A 26081-nucleotide genomic window follows, 5' to 3' on the forward strand; every position below is an offset into this window, starting at 1 on the left:
TCATGTTCAAGTTACGTCTTATGAATGTTGTAATGCTGCTCCCTGCTGGACACTGTAATTTTTTAAAGTTGGCACTTAATAGATGGGCAAATAACTGGTTAGCTGGACCCACTGAAGAAGGAACTCCTTGGCTACATTCATAGAAAAACAACAATATGCAACAAAAGCAACTGTATTAAAATGGGTGATACCATCATGATTGTGTTGGTATCTGGAGTATGATGAAGGGGCTGGTAGTCTTGTTTCTAAATTTCATTGTCCACTTGTTGAGTGGCATCTAAAAGTTATAACAAACATACATCGAAAGATGGTTGTAGATGATGGACCTTTTAGGATTTCCTAAATTGTGTGTATATAATGTTTATAAATGAAGTCAGTTTATTTTTATTCTTTTCATTATTATCTTTTTTGTAATAATTTTAATTCCCTGTATTTTTTGTTTTTCCAAAGGAAATATTTAAAATCGCTCCAGTATAATTTAAATTAGGCATTATTGGATCTATTTTTGAATGAGTCTTCCTGTTTTACACTTTGTACAGTAGACTTTAAGTGCAACTTGCTTTGTGTATCCATCCTGTAATCCAGCTACCATGTTTTCTAGTACACACAGGGAACCATACTTGCCTTACACAGAGTGACATTGGGTTGGACCTCAAGTGTCATGTCTATGTCCTTCCTATCATAAATCCTCACACTGTATGCATACACAGACTCCCAAAATTGGAGCCATATAAAATGTGTGACAGTTAAGAGTGTTTTTCTTCCTACCCATGAGCTAAATAAAATATGATGTTTTTTGGAGTGCAGCCTGTATAAAATTATTACTTGGATGTAATGTATGTGTTTTTTAAAGTAAGCATACATTTCATTGAAAAGAAGTAACAGAAACAACATTGAGCTAAGCAAAGATTTAATAGGATAACTAATGCTCTTTCAGGGGCTGGGACTTTTTTTGTAGGCATTGGGAAAGCCTATGAAATCTATTCTTAATTAGGGTTGTGGAGAATTAGGCATAGTAACTTATTTGTTTATTATTAAAATGTTGCAATAAAAATTAGAAATGTAGACCAAGAAAATAAAATTGTTAGCAAAAAACGTGAACACTCTTTTCCTTCTCCATAAGAATATATTATTTCAGAAAATATACCATTTTAAACCTTTTATTATGAAGCATACCATCATATAGAAATATAAATGTATAGTAAAAAGAATAAATATAAAGCAGGCAACCATGTAATTGTAGATCATTCCTGGCAGGCCAGAAACTCTTAATGTAATCTTCCTTTTCTTTAGAGGTAACCGATGTCCTGATTTTCATGGTAATTATTTATATATTCTCTCTATAATCTTTATCATTTTTATCTGTATTTCTCAGCAGTATGTTTACTTTTTGTCTCTTTTTAATCATTATGGAATCACATATTTTTTTGTAACCAGTTTAATATTTTTATTGGAAATGTTTTTGTTATTTAGGAGGAGAAGGGTATAAAGAATTAGAGATCTCAATGTAAAGTCAAAGAGGACTCGCTCTAGTGTACTGGGGAGCTGAGGGACAGGAGGGGTTCTAAGAAATTTAGATGTAGCAGCAATTAGAGTGGGATCAGGATGCCTGGGGACAGGCTTTGGCCTTTCATGGTAAGTGAGAGGCTGGAAAGATGGCTAGGAAGGGACAGCATTCTTCAGGAAAGGGTATAGGCTAGGGGTGGAAGGTATTAATGCTGATGGGTCCTATCACAATATGGTCAGAGACTTTGAGGGAAAACAGGTGAATTATCTAGTGTGCACTGTTTGCAGGACCCCAAACCTGATACTGTCACAGTGCACACGTTGTGTTTCTTGGGACAAGTTTAGGAGCAGAAGCTCAGAGCTCCTTCTCAGCAGGGATGGAGGCCACCCTGTTGCTGCTGCTGCCACTGCTTAGCCTCCTCTACTGAATGGTGAATGATGGAGGAAATTCCCAGCAACATGTGGCCCAGGCCTTGTGACAACATGGAGGTCCAACTGAAGGAGCTCCCCTGAGTACTTTCTTTGGGCCAAGTCCTTTAGAGTCAGCTTGTGGAGTAGAGCCTGTAGAATGTGGCTTTGATGTCAGGCTGCCAAAGAAGTCCCAAGGGTTTTGAAAGTGATGAGGGTGATGTCCTTTCTGTGCTTGGGGTTCTTCTGGCCCAGCCCATATGACAGTACCCATTTCTGCTGGGGTCCAGCTTTCCCCAAACTCCAGCACCATCAGGCCTGTGTCTTCTTCCAGCAGCTGGAAGAAGTCCTTGCTCTCCATGGAGGTCCCATCCTCCTCTAGCACCTGTGTTAGCATTCCTGTCAGCTGTAGGGTCTCCATCACCTTGTCTAGCAGTTCTTGGCAGCTGGCACCTTTGATCACAGAGAAAGAAAGGTGGCTGGGGGTAGTGGAGCTGAGATCCGGACCCTATGACCAAACTCAGAGCTCATATTAGATACTTACCTAAGACTGGTGACTATGACTGCCTTCGTGCTTTCCTTCAGGTTGGTGCTTACCTGCTACCATATGATGCTGGAATGGCTGTGGGGTGTTCAGTGGGGTCCCAGGCAGCATGGGATATGGGTGGGTCAGTTGGTGAGCACCATTGTCTGAAATCATATGCATTTTTTTTTCCTTTACTTAGCATTGCGATTTGGAGATCATCTATATAGTTGCATGTAATATTCATTCCTTTTCATTATTATATATTATTCCTTTGGAATGACTATGACAGGATTCATTCATACTGTTGTTGGTGGATAGTGTTTGGCTATTATAAATGACATTGCCACGAGCGTTCTTCTACATATATGTTGTTTTTTTATCGTTGTGAAGTGGAAAAGTCATATATTTTCAGGTTAAAGATAATTGATTATATGGTATTTTAAATTAATTTAAATGATTACGTGAGAAATTTATTATATTCTGAGAGTAACACATAATAAACATTGGAAAAGATTCTGAAATGATTATAATTTCTTTTACTCTAGGCCTTAGATGTACAGTAAAGTGGCATATAGTTTGTGATGGTATCAAAATAGTATACATATAGATGTTTAGACATAGTAAAGAAATAGATTTAAGACTTAAGGTAGTAGCTCTTTGGTTTACTTTATTAGTGCATTCAGTCTGTTAACCATCGTGTCATATTTTGTATAACTTCTTCACTTTACTGAAGAAGAAACTAAGGAAGGCTAGAGAGATTGAGTCACATGGACAAGGTCATGTAGCAAGTTGGAGCTAGAAACCAGATCAACCTGTCTACTTGGCAGTCACAACTTAAAACAAACTAAAAAGTGAAATCAGGATATCTTCTTGAGTGTGTACAGCCATTTAAGTGGAAAATTTGCCTGACTAGCTTTCAGAAATCATCAGATGTTCTTTTGACTATTCACCAAGAATTGGCTTAGCCTAGAGAGTTCCATGTTTGAAGCCCCCCAAATGTTACCACACTTTATCATAGATCATTTTCTAAAAGACAGCTATAGTATATCCTAATTTTGAGAATTTTATTTTGAGCAATCCCTCATTCCTTAGGCTATTATTAACAAATAGTATATTTCTCATCTGTTTATTTTGTAGATAAATGAATCTTATCCTTTTATGTGCCAAAACTTTTTTTGTATGAACATTTTTACATAATGTTTCTAAAATTTAAAGTTTACCCATCTGTTTTCTTAAACAGTACAAAAAGAGTATAATTTAAGGGTTTGTTTGTTTGTTTTTATGGCTCAGAATTGTCATTGTAAACATCAGTCACTTCACAGAATTTATGTGATTAGAGACTTTTGCTGCATAGGACTGTTCTCCTAAATTGTCCTAGACTAATAGGCTTTTATGTCCCATGTGCTACTTGTGATATGTGATGTTTTATTTTACCTTTGTTAGGTAATTCTTGTTTCTTGGCTTTCTGTTCATTATATTGACTCTAATGTTAAAATCAACATTGTTTGGGTAAGAGCTTAAGTATGGTTCTGCCATCTACTGACTAAGGGCACAGAAGGTGTGGCAGCTTTTTAAAATTTATTTTGGGTTCATCAACTAGATTCGCCACTTTGTTTCGGAGTTCTGAGATAACCTGATGGCTGGTTTCTGAACAATTGAAATGCAACATAGATTACAAATACCGGTGCGTCCTTATTTGGGGGATTAAAATTATCGTGTACACATTTTCTTATAAAACAGTGATATTGAAACTGAATTTGCTTAAGGACTCCTTCAAATGGGAAGTCCAGTGGACCTAAGTGGGCATTTTCTAATTATAAAATATTTAATAGGATGGACATTGAAATAAAAACAGTGTATTAGTTGACACTGCCATTTGAAAATGGCAGTCATAAAAATTAAACCACCTTTGAAATTATAGCTTTTTAAAGGACAATGTAGAAGTCACATGGATTTGGTTTCATGAAAACTTAAATGCCTCAGGAAAACATTCATTTCAAAGTGAAATGCATTTGACTGCTTACCCAATTATAAACCACTAAATGTTAATTTTTTAAAAAAAAAGCTGGAATGGGAGAGTATATTTGTTTTTAGATGACAGGAGATAATTGGGAGGAAAGATAGATAGTTTCTATCCCAGTACATTAGGCATCAATATGATGATTTCTTATGTCAGTGAGGTGTTTTTTTTTTTTTTTAATTTGAAAATTCCTTTGTTTTAATTTATGTGAACGGATTTTAATTCTGCATTAGGGGTAAAACAAACAAAGAGCTTTCTGTAGTTTTTTGCAATTAGAACATCGTTGGCAATTGCCTTATGAACAAATTATCTTAGAGGCCAAATGAGAGGATTAGGTTTTCCTAGGATACATCTGAGATGCATCAGTGGTGGAAGTGCAAAATGACACACCCCTCGTAGAAGACAAATTGGCAATTTCTAGGAAAAGACCAATGCATTTAAACTTCTCTGTATACTAGTTCCAGAAATTTATTACAGATATACTTGTGTACTCATGTAATACTATATGTACAGGAGTTTTCACTGTAGCATTTTTGCAGTAACAAAAGATTGGAAACACCCCTACTGTCTATCAGTAGGGTACTGGTTAATGTGAACTGTGGCATATCTATACAATGTAAAACTCTACAGCCGTGAAAAAAAAAGGAAGGATATTTTCTATATGCAGATTTAGAACATTTTGAAACATACGTTGTTGTTTTAAAAGAGCAAAGTTCAAACAGTGTATGGTAAATTACTTTTTGCATAAAGGGGGAAGGAAATAAAAATACATATTCCTATTTGCTTGTATTTGCAAAAAGAAAATCTGGGAGGTTATGCAAAACCTAAATCCTATGTGTGGATGGGTGAGGAAAATGGAGTAGATGGAACTTTAACTGTGTATCGTCTAGATTGTTCTTAATATTTAAATAATGTGTTACTCATTAAAAATAGTTTTGTTTCATTTGTAAATCATATGAGTGGGAAAGAAAGGGGTAAGTCTGCTACATTTACCACAGAAATTAGCTAATTTTACTCCTTTATCTCCAGATCCTGGTAAGCACTGAATAAGTATTTGTTACACAAATGAAAATTGAACTCTGTAATCTTTAGATGGTCTCTTTTAGCTTATTTCTTACTTATTTACTTATGAATTTATTCTTTTAGCTTATATCTTAAAGTATCTTTTTAATATGAGAAAAACAGTAATGTAATCATGTGTTGATTCCAGTATAGAAATAAAGGAAAATATTTAAGTGGGAGGTAATGAGATACATTGTTTAGTTTATTATCGTATTATCAGGAAGTTTTATGTGTATGATAGTGATATTAAGGAATTAATTATATTTTCTTCTAACTTCATTGAGAAGTAAAATAGTTCTCTATTAAATTAGGTAATAAGCTTTCATAATTAGCAAATAAAAGTTTATGAAATTTGAAGGCAAAGGGGGAGATGGCAAACATATATGTTAAGCTGCCTTACTTTATTTTCTAACATATGGGCAAATGTTCCGTACTGAGATTATTTTAGGTCTATTATATAGCAGCAGCAGCAATTCCTGACAGAAAGACCAAATACCTCTGAGTCTGGTATTAGAGTTTGGGGATGGGGGAGGAGAATAGGGTTGTGTGGCTTTTGCTCTTCTGTTTCAAAGAATCCGGGAATTTGTTTTGGCTGTTGAGTTGAAAATTTGAGTATTCAAATAAGTAGTATAAGAATGCTTAGTTTTCACTTTTAGATTTTATATATGTCACCTGTTTCTAAATTTCTTATGACAAGCATTTTGGTATACTATTTTTGTGTAAAATTGCCTTTTTAAAGAAAATTATATATACAGAGAAGGGCACATATTAAAAGTAAATGGCTCAATGAATTTTTCAGAAGCCAAATACACCCATGTAACCAGCACCCAGATAAAGAAAAGAAACATTATGTATGTATTTTATACATACAATTACACAGTATAATTTTTTGTGTCTAGTTTCCTTTGCTCAACATTATGTCTTGCTATTCATCTACATTGCATGAAGTTGTGGTTGGTTCATTTTCATAGCTCCATTCCATTATATGACTATATCACAATATGTTTAATCCATTCTGTTAATGGACATTTGGGTGGTTTTCCATATAATGCTATTATAAACATTCTAATACATATTTCTTGATTAATATATTTGCATATTTCTTCTGAGGATGTCTATCAGTAGAGTACTGATTAAATGAACTGTGGCATATCTATACAATGAAATACTCTACAGCTATAAAAAAAGAAATGATGTTCTCTATGTTATATTTGAAAACTATTTTTAGAAGCTTCTTTTTAATTATTTTTATTTTAAGTAGGATTTTTTGTGAGCATCCATTTGTGTCCAAGTTATGAACATTCTTAAGGCCTTCTGTGATACTTTTTATTATTCAGAAATATTTTAGATACATGTTCTGATTATGTGCCATTAGTATATTGCAGAAAAGTGTTTTTTATATGTTTTAGTTTGTATCTTAATAATGTATATTGTAAACTTCATGATTATTGTATTATTTAATTTTGCATTTATATTTCATAATGAGAGTAATTACCTATTTAAAAATGCATTTTGTCTCTGATCACAGTGCTGAGATTAAAGAAAGGCAGTTGTACTGGACTCTTAACTAAGTACTTAGATATTTTTCACTTGTCATTACATTTTTTTAGTTTAAAGCATCAAATTAAATATTATTTTATCCTGGCTTTTATTTTAATTCATGCATTTAAAAACTGAAATTTAGATAAAAGATAGTTTCAAAATAAATTCAGTGTATTATTTATGAGTGGAGCAACACATTAGCATTGGGTTCACAATAGATCATATCGCTTTTATTCCATCTTACAAGCTTAGCAGCACAAACAGAATAATCAACATATTATTTGGCTGTCATCTGCTGAACAGAAACCAGAGATCACAAGGAGGTTTTCCCTAGCTGTGGTGATGGCCTTTTTGTTCCAAGCCCCCATCTGGGAGGGCCATGGTGTGTTATCATATGGAACGCGGGGTTTTCTGTAATCTGCTTAGCTGCACTGCAGTTTGAATCTTCATTCCATGTTTGTGTAATTTATAATTTTAATGAGACCATGGCTCTTCTGGGCTTTGAAATATATTAAAAGCTCTTTTGTGCATATGCTTTTGTTCTTGCTTAATAGGCTCAGTGTATTTAAAACTGATGAATTTTTATTCATGAATTTGGATGTCTGGGGATTAACTTAGACTGAATATCATTACACTCATATATTGATGGTTAGAAAGTTTTTTTATTGTTATTATTTTGTTTTTGTGTGTGTCTCTGTGTCTGTGTGTGTCTGTGTGATACTTGTTACCAGAAAAGGAAAGAACTTATATAATTTTGAAAGATTAGGAAAAAGTGACATGGCTGGATCGTAAAGAATTAATTTAGATTTTATCCATGTTATTTATTCATACTCATATTTCATGATTAGTCTTAGTATTTTAGATAAATGTTATAAAGAAATAATTATGAAAAAGCAACTTTTAAATGAGTTAATACTTTATGTACTATTGTTTATATTGGAATAATATTCCAGTGTGTGACAAAGACAGGCTTTGTATTTTAATTGTATGACATCAATTGTCTGGCCATACTAAATCTGCCATTAACTTTCTTGAATTAAATTAGGTATATATTTTATATTTTAACTATTTGTAGTCTTTCTTATTTCTGTAAAACCTTAATTAATGGAGTTTTTAACCTACATTGGTGTATACAATGAAAAGACTAATGGAAAAGCATTACATGCTTTTTATTACATGCTTCAAATCTCTGTAGTTATTACTTATAATGTATTTTAAAAAATGGAATATAAACAATTGTACAGTCCTTTAGAAGAAAACCATGGCCCTTTTTAGATCCAGACATGTTTTTTTGAAGTTGCTATCTATTGGATTCAATTAGGGGTAACATATAGACTTACTAGTCTTTTATGAAGTTGCCCAAGGTATATATATTTTTTGTAAAAACCTGTGTTTAATAGACTAAAGCATTTTGTAACTATAAAATATTGTTCTTTTTTGGTACATGGTGGTCAGCAGTCTCGTTGGTCCCTTCTTCTCCCCCACTACCCTTAACCTAGAAATGTGAAATAGAGGCAGAAATGACAGCATTTTGTTCTTTTCTAAGCTAATCTATCAGATTTGACACTGAAATGTTTGTTCTTCTAGAATAACTCTCTGCTTTAGTATTTATTAGTTGTGCAATTTCAGTTAGTTTAGGAATTTACTGTTAAAAATGTATGATCTAAAGCAGTGCTGTCTAGTAGAAATATAGTGCAAGTCACTTAAGTATTTTATTTAATCCATTATATCCAAAATACTATTTTCAATAATATGAATTATTTTAGTGTTTTTTTGTACTATGTCTTCAAAGTCCAAGTGTGTATTTTATACTCACAATACATCACAATTTGGACTAGTCACATTTCAAGTTCTCAGTAGCCATATATAGCTAATGACTACCTTATTGAACAGTGTAGCTCTAAAGTTCTACAGAAATGTGTATTTTTTGCATTCCTCATTAATTTTCTAGCTATATCCTATTCAAGACGACCAAAGAATGTTCATGGACTATCTAACTGAAATTACATACAGTGTTTTTTATAGCTCTACCACTGATACTATTGGTATATATCTGCCTGATTAATACACAAAATCAGAATTATGTTACCTGATTCCTGTCTACTTATCAGATATTGTATAGATATGCTTAAATATATTGTGATAATAAGGAAATAATGGCTAATGTAATGGATGTAGTATGTTCCTCAGCAATTGTGGGCAAATCAAACTTGTCAGACGTGTTTTAAGTATACCAAGGAGCTTAGTTTTATAAGAATCTCATGGCAAATCTTAATATTTTTTTTTTTAAGTAGAGAACTCCTCTTCACATTCTTAGAATTTTTCTGCATAGTTATTTGTGGGAACGTATATGTCTCTTTTCATGTAAGTTTGCTTAGAGCTCATACTGCTTTAAACTTGGTAGAAAAAAAACAAAGTTCTCTAGGATTCTATACATTTTAAATGCTCTGTATATATTCAAATAGGAGAGGGAACGTCTTTAAGTACTTTAGAAGCACGTAGTTAAGAACTATAAAACATTGAATGACGATTTGAATTGATTCAAATATTTTAAAGTGTAAAATGATCAAGGTGATGTGTATAAAATACTGTCACTACATGTACTTTATAAAAAGTAGAGACTTTTTGTGTAACTGGTTCTTGCTCAAGTATTGTTTTGAGAGAAAATCTCAAAAGGAGATCTCTGAACTTTCACGTTTGAAAATTTTAACACTTTAAAATTTTGAGGGAAATGAGCTAATTTTTATGTAAACTAACTTTTATGTAGATATTACCTGATGCCTGTTGTATCCTTTTACTCACTTAAATTTTTATTGACTTCTCTGTGACTTCTGCATTTAAAGTGTTGACACAAAATGTTAAACTATTCTTTAAACAATACCTCTAGTTTCTTGGAGATGATAAATCCATCCATTGATTTCCTAATTTTATTATGTACACAGTCAATTGTAATCCAAGATTACAGCAAACAAGATGTTAATTTCGAGCCATAATCTATGTACATTTCAATTACAGAGCATGATTGTTATAGAAGCACAGAATAAAAAGGAATAACATTTGTGCTATCCTCACAGGAGCTGTCAATAAAAGATGTAATAGGGGATTTAGGAATCTGGAAATGGCCAACTAATTTATGTGAATCTATTTTATTTCAGCTAGAAAGACCAAGCTCTTTTTCGTCTGCACTGCATATTGCAGAGCACAGGCTGTCTATAGAAAACCAGGCGGCTGCATATGGATAGTCCCTTGATATCATTCACTTGCTGTGTAATCTTATTATGCAAAGTTCTAATCTTCACCTAGAATGAATGCCTCTGGGTCAGAATATAGTCATATCAGGGTTTTTGAGGTCATGTTTTGTGATCCTTAGCTTATTCTTCTAAGTAGAGCTGGGATTTAAAGGGTATTCCCCAGACGCTAGCAGAGATAGACAGCAGAACCTGCTGCCTTTTTGGAAGACAAGACCAACATGAGGTCCCTGGTAGGATTAAACTTGATTTGTAGCTGTAGGATTTTTTAACAGATGTATTATTGGACAGGGAATAGGGGGCCACCAGCACAGCAAAATTGAATCACGACTGGCATTCTCAGGGAGTTTGCTGCCTGCTAAAACAGCAGCTGCATGTGGATTTGACTTCTTTCAGGTGAAGCGACTTCCAGTCATTTGGAAAGGATGGGATGAAAAGGAACCTTGGTGATAATTTTGATGTCTGCAAGATTTAGTACCAGTGTAATGGGATTATCGGTAACACCTTCACTGCAGAAAAAGCCACCTGGCGCTATAACTGGCAGCAACTGAGAACTAATCCTTTCCCATCTCTTGGATGTCATTCACGAAGCTCAAAGCGATTTCTACCCTGCTAACTGTGATTAATTTTATAAACAACAACAACAAAAAAAATCAGGTGATCAAGGCAAAGAATGTGCTTTTTATTAATTATTTTTAATGTTTAGCCTTATTATAAGCTATACGACTTATAAATTATATAAGGCGTGCATAAACTATATGTATGACTTAAAAAATGTATTAAAATGTTCAACTAAAAAAGTTGATTAATAATATCTTTTATACTTTTTCCAGTTGATTGACAGTGTATTTGCTATTGGTAAAGATTTATATTTGAGATTAAATATTAACTTAAATACTTTAGTGTTCTTTTGGATATAAGGTCATTATCACTAAATTAATCAAAATATCTATAGGCGTAAGGAATTCATCATACGTTTTACCTGTTTATTAAAGACTGCTTTGATTCCTGCTGATTAAATGTTTTTAGCGAGGTAAACCATTTTTAATGGTATAAAAATAGACATTTATATTTTTGATGATTAAGGTAATGCTATCTCAAACCAATGAAAAGAGCTTTCTGTGAAAATATATGATTTTAATATATAAAAATCCTAAAATAGCTGATATTAATACTGAGTGACATTTTTTAAAATCAGAAATTCTTAGTGAAAGTTTTCCTTTAGCAGGTAGAGGTTTAGTTATTTGCTCTAGAATCATGTATTAGTTAATTGAGGTTTTTGTTTTTTAAGCATTTTATGTCAACTAAAAACTTTATCAAGTACTTTGTTTAGAGGTGTTAATTATTTTAATATTCTTCTCCTACATGGTCCAGAATAAACTGAAAGAAAATGAAGTGAAATTATCCCATCAGTCACCCAAACAGTATGCAACATAACTGCCAAGACTAGAAAAGATAATTAGTGTTGTCAGTGTTATGATCCTAGAGTACTTACTTTTAAAATATTTATTCATAGAACTTGATTTTTATCTTATTGTTTTTGATTTAGTAGCTTTTTATTAAAAAAATTATAAAACCTTAATCTTAATATAAAAATTTAACTATGTATAGGTGAATAATTTTTACAACTGTAAGAATTATTAAAATCTAATTATTATGCACAATGCACTGATTTACTTGTAGCCTCTATTTACATATAGTATGTTTTATTCTTCATAGGAGATCTTTATTAGAAAAATCAATAGGTAATAAATTTATGTAGAGATCTTTGATTAAACCTACTTAGCAAACTTGTCATTATTAATTGATTTTTTAAACTGATTTCAAGCTATTGTATTCCAAAATGTGTTTCTTCATTTGCTGTCACATTTTAAATGAATGAGAAAGCTTAACAATATTTTTACTGAACTGCATTATGTTAGTTTATAAAGGAAGTTTTTAGCCTTCTATTTGTATTTTTACTATTTGAAAAGGTATTCATTTAAAATTCTATCACAATGGAAAGGTCTATCCATGGAATATGTAGACTGAATTCTTTTTCTTATCCTGATAACATAATCACTTATATTTTAAATACAAACTATTTGGTTTATGTGTAATTTCAAATTATTTTGCCAGCTAGTGCGTTTTCTCAGGGTAACTTTTTATGGTGGTTAATAATATCTTATAATTATTTTTTAAAATGGCTTTCCTTTCAAAAAATTTGTCTCAAAGCTTTTATTAAACATAGTATTTACTTTTCTGCTTTTTACATCAGCTATTTACTGAATGGCTCTTGAGAGTATTTTTTCCTTCTCTGTTCATAGGCAGATTAGAGACGGTTATTTCTTTTGGAAAGCCCCAAATAAACTCATCTTAATTAAATTCACTGTAAACATACAAGGTCTTCTCAATGATACACATTCTTTTTAGGTAGATTCATGTGAATTTAATACCTTATTGATAACTTATGAGAAATTTGACTCATCTTTAGAAGCTACAAATAATAGATTTATTGGCACAGGTGACTGATAATATTAGTAGAAGTTAACAGGTGATTTTGGACTTAAGAGAAAGGGATCTAGACTGAGAGAAACGAGAAGAAATTTTTAAAAAGGAGTAAGTCAGGTGTAACAAAAGCAGGATGGGAATCATAGGAATTCTTGATTATTTAAGAGATTCTAAACTCTTTTTTCTCTTTCAACAATTTATGAGACTTGATATCTCTCCAAAGGGCCATACATGAACTGTAGACTGGCACAGTGACAGCTAACCTATGATAATGCTAAATGATAATATTCCATTTGTTTTTTTGTTTTTTTAATTTTTTGTTAACGTTTATTTATTTTTGAGACAGGGAGAGACAGAGCATGAACGGGGGAGGGTCAGAGAGAGAGGGAGACACAGAATCTGAAACAGGCTCCAGGCTCTGAGCCGTCAGCACAGAGCCCAACGTGGGGCTTGAACTCACGGACCGCGAGATCGTGACCTGAGCTGAAGTCGGACGCCCAACCGACTGAGCCACCCAGGCACCCCTGTTTTTTAAATTTTTTAAAATGTTTTATTTATTCTTGAGAGAGAGAGAGAGAGAGAGAGAGAGCGCGCGCGCGCGAGCGCGCACGAGTGGGGGAGGGGCAGAGTGAGAGAGGGACACAGAATTGGAAGCAGGCTCCAGGCTCTAAGCTGTCAGCACAGAGCCTGACGCGGGGCTCAAACTCACAAGCTGCTAGATCATGACCCGAGCTGAAGTCGGATGCTTTACTGACTGAGCCACCCAGGCTCCCCGATATTATTCCATTTGAATGAGTACCCTTCAACTCACATGTACAACTTGTATATTGTTCTGAAATAGATGGATCATATGTAATCATTGGGGGATTATTGGTGGATGAATGGGATGGTTTTGGTATTTCACTGTTTTGGAAGCTGTTATTTGTGTTAAAAGTGTTAACTGCTTATGGTTTATAAATATAAAATGAGTTTTGATTTTGGATATATATAAGAAGTGAACTTCAGAAAGTAACACTGAAGGTTTTAAAATCATTGCAATGTTAGCATGATAAAGTTTGATGATGAAATTTATAGAGTTCTCCCAAAGTTAACATTCAGTTTAAAATTAATGAATGGATAAATTTTGTCAAATTCCTGAAAATACTGAGTTTGTCTTAGTGGTCTCAAATGACAGCATAAAGTCCTTTATAGGGCTTCCTTCCTGGGAGCTTATTAAAACTAGATTCTGCAGCCTTGCTTCCACAGATTTTCATTTATTAACTCTATGATGGGAGCCTGGGAGTTTGTTTTTGGAGTTTGGTTTTTGAATTAGGTTCTCAGATAATTTTGATGTTGCAGTCACAGGCAAAGCAATATTCACTACTTTAAACCTTAAAGTGAAGGCATTTATTTCCTCTGGAAATGCATTAAAATAAATCGGTTCAAATAAAGTCTTCATAGATTATGGGGATCAGAACTCTGTAGTTCTAGAAAAATAGCCTCTGCACGACTCTTACAGTAGGTTTAACATTATGGATTTGAACAATTCTTGAGCAGCCCTGAAGGTGATTTTGAAATGGCAGGAATTTGAATTACTTTGATGGGAGAGGCTGCTGTGTAAGAGTGAATTATTTAGCTCTTGAGCAGAGTACACCATTCAGCATCCATGTCTTAGCGAGTCTGTTGTTCTCTTCTTGTCACAATAACTTCCATTCAGGGTCTGAAATGGACATATATCTTTCAGTTATTTTAGGTATAATCATTATATGGGAAAATGTATTTTGTGTAGATATTTTTAAATTTGAGAAATCACAGAAGTCTCAGGAATGTCATTCTTGTCCAAATTAAGGTAAATGTAGTAAAACTATGATGGCTGGGAGTTTTCTTCTGCATCTGTCCTCACCTTTCGTTAATGTGAACACTTCTTTAAATGCTAATATATTCATTAACTGTTCTTCTCGAAACAAAAAAAAAGTTATCATTTTAATCACTTCTTTGGCTGCTTATACTTTAAAATGAATGAATTTTTGTAATTTGGTAGTCTCAATTAACATTCTTTACTTTTTTTCCCTCATATTTCTGAAACAAAATGTTTTCTTTTCTTTTCAAAGGAATTCTAGACCTAAACCATCAGTTGGATGTTTTTGTTTTTGTTTTTGTTTTGGTAGCTTTGGGTTTTCTGAAATCACTCTAAGGCTACTTTTATGGTTAGATCTAAATCGAGATCTTAGATTTTACCCCTATCTAGAGTTCACTGCTTCACCTTTATAGTTGGCTTAACATCAGTCTGGCTTCTCTCTTTCCCATATGCCTGTTTATTATAGTTTCCAAAAAATTTCTTTATTTTAATTGAAAGGCAGTATAGCATAATGGTTGACTTGGCAGCCCACCTGCTTCATTTTGAGTTCTGGTTCTGCTGCCTATGAGCTGTGTTATTTTGAATGGTTCCTTAACCTCTCTGTCCCCCAGTTATTATTATTATTTTTAATCTGTAAAATGAGATACTTAAGTTCTCATAGAGTTATTGTAAGAACTAAATGAGTTAATATATGTAATTAGAGCCTGGCACACAGCAATAAGTACTATTTACGTAGTTGTTGTTGTTATTTTGGTTGGTATTGGAGGTTTACTTATGTGTAGTGAAAGAAGCCCTTATTACCTGTATCCCACTTAGTGTTTTCTAAGTTTGTGTTATAGGAAGAAATTTTTTTTTTAATTTTTTAATTACTCACACGCACACATGATTTGGGGAGGGGGCAGAGAGGGAGGGAGACACAGAATCCAAAGCAGACTCCAGGCTCTGAGCCATCAGCACAGAGCCCTACATGGGGCTCAAACTCACAAACCATGAGATCATGACCGGAGCTGAAGTGGAACACTTAACTGACTGAGCCACCCAGGTGCCCCGGGAAGAAATCTTTTTATCTATAATGTAGATAACTGTTGAAAGTAGATATCAACTTTGTACCTTTATGCCAGTATTATATGGAGCTTTAATATATATACTGTATACTTTATTTACAGTATTTATTGTATATTTCTTTTCCTATATGTGACAGTCACAATTTTTAATTTTTCATTTCTTTTTCCTCACATTTCTATTTCTGTTAATTGATAGAGTACATAAGCTCTCCTTTAAAGGAATTTAGTCTCTACATTGGTGAATCAATTTCTGAAAAAAGTAAATGTGATAGAGAATAAAAACCAACAAATTCCATCTCCGATATAGAGTAAGAATTCTTTATGCTAAAGTTTCCCATCTTTTTTTCACAGCACACATGGAATATGATAAATTAAATGACACAGCAGTAAATGACTAGATGAGCAAAGCTGCACAAGGGTAGTTATGGCCATCGGTCACCCTAACAACTTAGAGCAGTGGTTCTTATATGTTACTGTGCTTCAGAATCACCTAGACGACTTGCTAAAACACAGATTCCTGAGTGACACTCCCCACTTTTCTGATTACATAAATCTTGAGTTTGGCCCAAGAATTTGCATTTCAGACAAGTTGCCAGATGATGCCCATTCTCCTGGTCTGGGGACCACACTATGATAAATACTAGTTTAGTGTGTTGGTATCCTGGTGTGGTAGATGGTAGGTCTCAACCAAGCTGTCTCGTGTCCTAGTTCCCCGAACCTGTGACTGTATTTCCTTACATAGCAAAAGGTACTTTGCAAATGTAATTAAGGACCCCGAATGGATATTCTGGGTGGGTTCAGTGTAATCACAAGAGCCCTTAAAAGTGGAAGAAGGCAGAAGAAATAGTCTGAAGGAGACGTGACTATGGAAGAATGGTCAGAGGGATGCAGTGCTGCTGGCCTTGAAGTTGGAGGAAGGAGCCACAAAGCAAGGAATGTTTGCAGCATCTAGAAGCTGGAAAAAAAACATAGAAAGGACTCTCTCCTAGGGCCTCCAGAAAGGAATGCAGCCCTACCAACACCTTGATTTTTAGCACAGTGAGAGTTATATTGGATTTCTGACCTTAAAACTGTTAAGATAATAAATTTTTAAAAATTTTTATTGAAGTATAGTTGCCATACAATATTATATTGGTTTCAGGTGTACAACATAGTGATTCAACAGTTTATACATTACAAAATTTTCAGCATGAAAAGTATAGTTAGTTGCTCTCTGTCACCAAAGTTACTACAGTATCATTAATTATATTTTCTATGCTTTACTTCTCATCTCCCTGACTTACTTACTTTATAACTGAAAGGTTGTACCTCTTAGTGCCTTTCATCTGTTTCATCCATCACCCCTCCCACAACCCCAATCTGCTCTGGCAACCACCAGATTATTTCCTGTATTTATGAATCGATTTCTCCTTTGTTTTGTTTTTTAGCTTCCACATATTGGTGAAATCATATGGTATTTGTCTTTGTAACTTATTGCACTTAACATAATATCCTTTAGGTCTATCCATGTTGTCACTAATGGCATGATTGCAGTTTTTTTTTTTTATGGCTGAGTAATAAATATTTCATTGTGTATGTGTGTATATATATATATGCCATATTTTCTTTATCCATTTGTCTATCAATGGACACTTAGATTGCTTTCGTATTTTGGCTGTTGTAAATAATGCTACAGTAAACAAGGGTGTATATATCTTTTCAAATTAGTGTTCTTGTGTTCTTCAGGTAAATATCCAGAAGTGGTTATTTACTGGTTTGTATGGTATTTCTGTTTTTAGTTTTTTGAGGAACCTCCATACTCTTTTCCATAGTTGCTGCACCCGTTCACATTTCCACCAATAGTGCATGAGGTCTTCCTTTTCTCCACATCCTGGCCAACATTTGTTCTTTTTTATCTTTTTGATATAGCCATTCTGACTGGTATCAGGTGATATCTCATGGGTTTGATTTACATTTCCCTAATGATTAGTAATGTTGAGCATCTTGTCTTGAATCTCTTAGCCACCTGTGTGTCTTCTTTGGAAAAATGTCTACTCAAGTACTCTGCCTATTTATTAATTGGATTATTTGTGGGACTTTTTTTTTTTTTTTTTTTTTTTTTTTTTTTGGTGTTGCGTTGTAGGAGTTCTTTATATGTTTTGGATATTAATCCTTTTTCAGATATATCATTTGTAAATTGTCTTCTCCCATTTAGCACATTGCCTTTTAATTTTGTTGATGGTTTTCCTTAACTGTTTAAAAGCTTTTTAGTTTATGTAGTCCTATTTTTTTTTTCTTTTCTTTTGTTTCTCTTGCCTGAGGAGACAGATCTAGAAAAAATATTGTTAAGGCTGTTTGCTTGCACGTAGCTGTCCAGTTTTCCCAACACCATCTATTGAAGAGACTGTCTTTCCTCCATTGTATATTCTTGCCTCCTTTGTCATAGATTGACCATATAAGTGTGGATTCATTTCTGGGCTCTCTGTTCTGTTCCATTCATTTGTGTGCTTCTTTTTATGCCAGTACTCTATTGTTTTGATTACTATGGCTTTGTAGTATAGTTCAAAATGTAAGATAATAAATTTGTGTTGTTCTAAGCCCTAACTTTATAGTAGTTTTTTAACATATTTTTTTTTTCCAACGTTTTTTTATTTTTATTTTTGGGACAGAGAGAGACAGAGCATGAATGGGGGAGGGGCAGAGAGAGAGGGAGACACAGAAGTGGAAACAGGCTCCAGGCTCCGAGCCATCAGCCCAGAGCCTGACGCGGGGCTCGAACTCACGGACCGCGAGATCGTGACCTGGCTGAAGTCGGACGCTTAACCGACTGCGCCACCCAGGCGCCCCTATAGTAGTTTTTTACAGCAGCAGTAGGATACTAAGACATCTGTAACCAATTCTCCGTTTACCAGCTGGCTCCATGCTGAGAGTTCCCAGTCTCTGCTCATGTCCTCAATGCCTGAGACTGAGAAAATAGCCTGGAGCATTGGCTCCCTGGTTTTCCCACCATCAAACTGAGAAAACTACCAGTATCTGAACCCACCTTGTTTTCCTTCTTATTATGTTGGAGAAAGTGCCCCAACTTCTGTAAAAAGCCAATCTACTTTTGTTTGTTCCCATCCTCTCTGGCCTTGATTGATTGATTGATACACACACTCGCATGTGAGTGCATGTGTGCCTACCATGTGATGTATTTCTATGTATGTATATACCTGTGCAACCACTACTTGGGCTTAAATATGTGCCCTACAGATTTAATTATTTTTCTTACCTCTGTCATCACCACTTAGTTTTGTTTGTATTTGGCCTTCATAAAATAGAATAATATAAATTGAATCATATAACATGTATGGAATCATACATCTTTTGTGTCTGTCTTTTTCACTAATATTATGTGAGATTTATTTATGTTGTTGCATGTATCAGTATTTTATTCCTTTTCATTGCTGTGTGGTGTCCCATTGTATGAATATACCACAATTTATTCATTCTCTTAATGGTTAGTATTTAGGTAGTTTCTAGTTTGGGGATATTATGAATAAAGCTGCTATGAATATCTTTGTATGTATCATTTAATGAACATAAGCAGCTCTTTCTGTGGCATATATATCTAGGTTAACATATCTAGGTTAACATACATCTAGGCTGAATCTTAGGGGTAGGTACTGCCAAACACTTTTCTGAAGTAGTTGTGTAAATTTATCGTTTCCCCAGCAATGATTGACAGTTTTACTTGCTCCACATCTTTTTTAGCTTTTTGTATTGTCTTTGTAATTTTAGCCACTGTGGTGATTTTATGGTAATATCTCTTATAATTGGCAATTCCCTGATAACAAATGATGATGAACTTTTCATATCAGCTAATTGGATATCCTCTTTTGTGAAATCTCCATGTTTTTTGCCTGATTTTTGTTGTTTGTCTTTTTTTAAATGATGTGTTGGAATTCTCTGTATATTCTGGATGTGCCTTTTCCAGACACATATGTAGATATTAGTATCTAGTTATGATATTTGCTCCTTGTCTGGGTTTTTTGCCTTTTTAAAAATGGTGTTTTTCATATACAGAAGTTTTTAATTTCGGTAAAATCAAATTGAGCAGTCTTTTAGGGTTAATATTTTAGCCTTACCCAAAGGTGATGAAGATAGTCTCCATTTTCTTCTAAAAGTTTTATTACTTTACCATTCATATGTTTGTCTGTAATCTATCTCACTCAAATTAATTTTTATATTTGATGATGTTATGGGTCAAGGTTTTTTTTTTTCCCCAGTATGCATATCTCGTTGACTTAGCACCAATTAGTAAAAAGACTAGCCTTTTCCTGCTGAACTGTATTAAAACCTTTGTTATAAATCAGATAATCATATAAGTGTAGCTCTTTTATTTGGTTCTGTTCCTTTGATCTGTTTGTCTAGATTCGCCACATATAATACTCTTCTGTAAACTAACCATAAATTATGATATTTGAGGTAAGTTTCTCCAGTTTTGTTCTATTTAATGTTTGCCTTGGCTATTCCAGGTTTTTTGCATTTCTATATATACCTTACAATGAGTGTGCCATTTTGTACTGGAAAAAAATTCTCCACTGGAATTGTATTGAATCTGTAGACCAGTTTGAAGGGAATTGATAACCTTGCAAATTCTTTGAATCCATGAACATAGGTGTATCTTTCTATTTGTTTAGGTTGTCTTCATTTTCTCTCAGCAATGTAACGGTCTTATACATGTTTCCTTTGACTTTGTTTCAACTATTCGATGCTTTTTTTGGAGTTGTCATATATGTTATTTTAAAATTTTGTTTTCTAGTTGGCTTTTGCTAGTATGCAGAAATTTAGTTATTTTAGTGAATGAATGAATGAATAAATTCAGTTTCAGTGATTTTTTGCACACTGATCTTCTGTCAAGAGACTCTGCAAATTCACGTTTATTCTTTTACTGTGTAGAGAAATCCCATTTGTTAATGATGACCTTTTAACTTCTTCCTTTCCAGTTTCTCTCTTTTTTTTTTTTTTAACTTTATTTATTTTGAGAGAGAGACACAGGAGGGGCAGAGAGAGAGGGAGACAGAGAGAATCCCAAGCTGGCTCCACGCCATCAGCATAGAGCCTGATGTAGGGCTCGAACCCAGGAACCATGAAGTCATGACCTGAGCTGAAACCAAGAGTCTGATGCTCAACCAACTGAGTTGCCCAGGAGCCCCTCCAGTTTTTATTTCTATTTTAGTGAATTGTCATGTCATTGGTTTACCATTAATATGATGTAAGTCCTAAGATTTTGTTATTGTTGTTTGTTTGTTTTTGTAGATAATTCTTGTAGGTTAAAAGAAGTTCCTTTTTACTCCTAGTTTATCAAAAGAAGTGTTGAATGTTATCAGATACTTTTACTGCAGCAGTGTGGGTGGTCATGTGATTTTTTAAAAATCCTATTAATATGCACTGGTTAATTTTAAAATATTTTGCCAACTTTCTATTCTTGTAATATACTCCATTTGCTCATGCTCTTTTTTATATACCATTGTATTCAATTTGGTAAGTTTTGTTTAGAATTTTTTGTTATCTATGTCGATGAGACCATTGTTTTGTAATTTTCCTTTCCTGTTATGCTCTTGTCAAGTTTTGGTATCCAGGTTATACTGACTGCATAAAACCAGATGGGAAGTATTCCTTCATTTTCTATTTACTGACAGAGTTTATGGTTGATGTTATTTCTTCCTTAAATGTTTGGAAGAATATTCACTGATAACAGTGAAACCATCTGGGCCTGGATTTTTCTTTGTAGCAGTATTTTTAAATACAGATTAAATTTCTTATATATCTGATAGGAGTATCCAGATTTTTTTTTTTTTTTTTTTTTTTTGAGAGAAAGAGAGAGAGCAAGTGGGGGAGGGGCAGGCTGGGAGACAGAAACCCAAGTTGGCTCTGAGCTGTCAGTGCAGATCCCTATGCAGGCTGGGACTTATGAGCCATGAGGTCATGACCTGAGTTGAAATCAAGAATCCGAGGCTTAACTTAACCTCTTGAGCCACCCAGGCGCTCCAGATTTTTAATTTCTTCTCTTCAGTCTTGATAAATTGTATCAATTAAACTTAAATTTAACTTAATTTAAATGTTAGAATATTTAGGCTAAAGCTTTTTATAATGTCCTTTTATGATCTTTAGTGTTTGTCAGATCTCTTGTGTTGACTTTTTTAATCCTTAATACTGGTAATTTGGGTTCTCTCTCACCCTGATTTTTCCTTAATCAGATTTGCTGGGGTTTATCAGTTTTAACTAATTTTGTTAAACAACCAGCTTTTGCTTTCATTGAATTTTGCTATTGCATGTTTGCTTTTTATCATTGATTTGTGTTATTTTTTCTTCATGTTTTTTGGTTTTAATCTGTGCCTCTTTTTCAGTCTTTTTCAGATAAAAGCTTAGGTCATTAATTTTCATCCTTTTTTATCTTATTTGTTAAAAGCCATAAGTTTTCTTCTTACTGCTGTAGATAGCCCCCACAAGTTTGTATGTGTCATATTTTTCTTATTGTTCAGTAAAAAATGGAAATTTTTAAAGATGTATGTTCTTTAAGTTCCAAACATTTGCAAATGCTCAATGATCTTTTTGTTATTGATTTCTAATTTAACTCTCCTGTTAAATATTTCAGAAAATATACTTTGCATGATTTTTGATCTTTTGAATTCTTAAAATACTTTTATTCTTGTGAAATATTTCTTTTTGTCTGTAGTACCACCTTAAAGCCTGTTTGTTTTCAAATTGATATAAATAAATGGTGACTCTGAATGGAATTTCTTTCACTTTCATAATTTCTGTGGCGTAATATTTAAAGTTTGTGACTAGGAAATGTGTTTTTTTTTTTTAATCTAATCTGACAATCTTCATCTTTTAATTGGCAAATTCTTTGAGATTTAATGGACAATATTTTTGAAGTAAGTCTACCATCTTTCTATTAGTTTTGTGTTTTTGTCCTCTGTTTTATTTCTCCTGTCTTGTCTTCTTTTGGAATCAAAGTATTTTTCCTCACTCAAATCTTTTTTTCTTATATTAACTTATTAGTCATATAATCCCTTTTTAAGAAAAGTTTTTATAAATATTTTTATTCTTTATATTATATAACATGAATTTTTGGCTTTTTATTAACTCAAATACCACTGTCACACTTTCAGAACTGTGCAAAACTTATTTTAACTTCATTTAAGTCCCTTCTACTTTTTGTGCTATTACTTATGAAAGTAATACTTCAGATTGTCTTACAGCCCTAAAAACATTGTTGTCGTTGTTTAAATGTTTTCATTATCTTTATCCAAACGTACCCTTGAGTTTTCTTTGTACCATCTTGCTTTTGCCTGTTTCATTTTGTTTTTGCCTGAATTACTCCTTTAGTATGTATTTTATTACAGATCCACTAGCAAAAAAATTTCTCAAAATTTGTTTTCTGAAAGTGTTTTTTAGTTTTGTCCAGATTTTAAGGGATTTTTCACTGATTCTAGATTTACAAATTGGTAATTTCAGCACTTTAAAGATGATATTGCATTTTTTTCTGGTTTCCATTTTTCTCATAAAAAGTTAGCCATTCCTGGGGCGCCTGGATGGCGCAGTCGGTTAAGCGTCCGACTTCAGCCAGGTCACCGGATCTCGCGGTCCGTGAGTTCGAGCCCCGCGTCAGGCTCTGGGCTGATGGCTCGGAGCCTGGAGCCTGTTTCCGATACTGTGTCTCCCTCTCTCTCTGCCCCTCCCCCGTTCATGCTCTGTCTCTCTCTGTCCCAAAAATAAATAAAAAACGTTGAAAAAAAAAATTAAAAAAAAAAAAAAAGTTAGCCATTCCATTCCATTCCATTCTGTTGAACAGACAAAATTCTTCATTTGAAAATAAGGTAGTCTGTAATTCTGACCACTTTCAAAGTTTTCTCATTGTCTTTTTTTTTCAGAGTAGTTTTTTTAGAGCAGTTTAGGGCTTACAGCAAAATTGAGGGGAAGGTACAGAGATTTTCCGTGTACTACCTGCCCCAACACATGCGTAGGACATGCCCATTACCAACATCCCCCTCCAGAGTATATTTGTTACAGTTGATGAACCTACATCGACACATCATGATCATTTAAAGTTCATGGGGTACAGTACAGTTTATTCTTGGTCTTATTCTTAATGTTACTTCTGTGGGCTTGGGCAAATGTATAATGACTTGTATCCATCATTACAATACTATAGAATTTTCATAGCACTAAATCCTCTGTTATCTGCCTATTCTTCCCTCCTCCCAATTCCTGGAAACAACTAATCTTTTTACTGTCTTCACAGTTTTGCCTTCTCATTGCCTTAATTTCAGTAATTTTACCGTACTGGGCCTCGATGCGTTTTGTTTGTTTCTTTTGTATTTATATTGTGTAGCGTTTACTAAATTCCTTAAATTTGTGACTTAATGTCCTTTATCAGTTTTGGAAAGCTCTCTACCAGTGTTTCTTCAAAATATTTCTTCTGTCCTATTCTCTTGTCCTTTAGATCTCTGACTATATTTGTTTCCTGTATTGTCCACCTGTTTTCCTCTCTGTGCTTCAGTCTGATTACTTTCTCCCAACCTGCTTTCTAGTTCATTTGTCTTCTGTTAGGTTGAGTCTAATCTGCTAATAAACGTAATGAGCTTTAAATTTTATTTATTTTATTCTGTGGTTTTGTGTTGTGTAGAATTTTCATTTGATTAAAAAAAATGTTTTTATTTATTTTGAGAGAGAGTGTGTGTGTGCACGTGTACTTAAGTGAGGGAGCAGAGAGAGAGAGGGAGAGAAAGAATCCCAAGCAGGCTCCTCACTGTCCGCCCAGAGTCCAATGCGAGTCTTGATCTCATGAACCAACCCTGAGATCATGACCTGAGCCAAAATCAAGAGTCAGATACTTAACTGACTGAGCCATCCAGGCTCTCCTCATTTGATTTTTAATAGATTTTATTCTCTGCTCAACTTCACCTTCTTTTCCCCCATTGTTTTGAATGTTAATCATAGTTATTTTCATGTTAATGTTAATATCTGAATCACCTGTTTTTTCTCTTGTGTATTTTTTTCTGTTGGCTTTCAGTTATTTTGTTCTATTTTATAACCTGTTTTGATTGAATGCAGTCACTTGGTCCTATTTTCTAGCATGTTTATAATTATTGAACTAAATTAAAAATTATAATAACCCAATTTTAAAAACTGTCAGGGGATTGAATAGACATTTCCCCAAAGAAGATATGTAAATATCCATTAAGCACATGAAAAAGCTGTTCATTGGTTATTAGAAAATGCCAAAGTCACAATGAAATATTTCTTTACTTTCACTAGGGTGGCTCTAATGAAGACATAGACAGTAACAAGTGGCATTGGCAAGAATGTAGGGAATTTGGAACCCTTATATATTGCTGTGTATGTGAAAATATAAAATGGTACAGCCACTTTGAAAAAGGTTTGACAGTTCCTCAAAAAGTTAAACATCATTTTCATGTAACTCATCAGTTCTACTCCTAGATATATATCCAAGAGAATTGAAAACTTATGACCCCACAAAACCTGTACACAAATGTTTTAGCACATTCTTTATAATAACTAAAAAGTGAAAACAACCCAGATGTCCATCAACTGATAAAGGATAAACAAAAATGTTGTATCTGTGCATTGAAATATTGACAGCCATAAAAAGGAATAATGTGCTAATGCATGCTACAACATTTATGAACCTTGGAAACATTATGCCAGGTAAAAGAAGCCAATAAAAAAATTCCACTTATTGTATGATTCCATTTGTATGGAATGTCTAGAATAAGCAAATCCATAGACACATGGTTGCCAGGAGCTAGAAGGAAGCGGAGAAGGAATGGAGAGTGACTGCTAATGGGTATAGGGTTTTGGTTTGGGGTTTTGTTTGTTGTCTTGAGAAGATGAAAATATTCTGGAATTAGGTAATGGTGATGGATATACTAAAACCCTTTGGATACACTAAAAACCTTGTGGATGGGGTGCCTGGGTGCTCATTAAGTTAAGCATCTGACTCTTGATTTAGGCTCAGGTCATGATCTCATGGTGTGAGTTTGAGCCCTGCATCAGGTTCTGTGCTGACAGTGCTGAGTAGGCTTGGGGGAAAAAAAGGAAAAAACAAAACAAAACAAAAAACCAAAACCCTGTGGATAAACTAAAACCACTGAATTTCATACCTTAGTGAATTTAATGGTATATGTATTATGTATCAATTTTTTTAAAGAAGGCCTTCTACTCCGAGGTTATAAAAAAAATATTATAGGAGTTCTAAATAATGTTGTGCTCTATGAAAATTAAACCTTTTACTTTTGTTTTTCCTCTGCAGGTAGATAGTGTATGAATAGGTTACTTTAATCCTGTCTTGGGTTGGTTGTATTCTTTGTTAAGGCTGATCTATTTC

General features: G+C 33.7%; 1 protein-coding gene and 1 pseudogene across 6 annotated transcripts in view; one reads left to right on the plus strand and one right to left on the minus strand.

Moving 5' to 3' along the window:
* IMMP1L (inner mitochondrial membrane peptidase subunit 1) overlaps positions 1 to 26081 on the plus strand; it is an 82025-nt gene that overhangs the window by 19882 nt on the left and 36062 nt on the right. Inside the window, exon 3 of one of the 6 annotated variants that reach the window (XM_049648826.1) lies at positions 10709 to 10969. The exons of 3 other annotated variants lie outside the window; for them this stretch is intronic. The gene's annotated coding sequence lies outside the window, so the exon portion shown is untranslated. Of the gene's footprint in view, positions 1 to 10258; positions 10970 to 20696; positions 20940 to 26081 lie in introns of those variants that run through there. 2 more of the 6 variants (XM_049648823.1, XM_049648846.1) reach the window with 2 other exon arrangements.
* On the minus strand, positions 1875 to 10895 carry LOC125928963 (cell death activator CIDE-B-like; annotated as a pseudogene).

Source organism: Panthera uncia, chromosome D1 (genome assembly GCF_023721935.1).
Source record: "Panthera uncia isolate 11264 chromosome D1, Puncia_PCG_1.0, whole genome shotgun sequence".
In the NCBI taxonomy this organism is placed as follows: domain Eukaryota; kingdom Metazoa; phylum Chordata; class Mammalia; order Carnivora; family Felidae; genus Panthera; species Panthera uncia.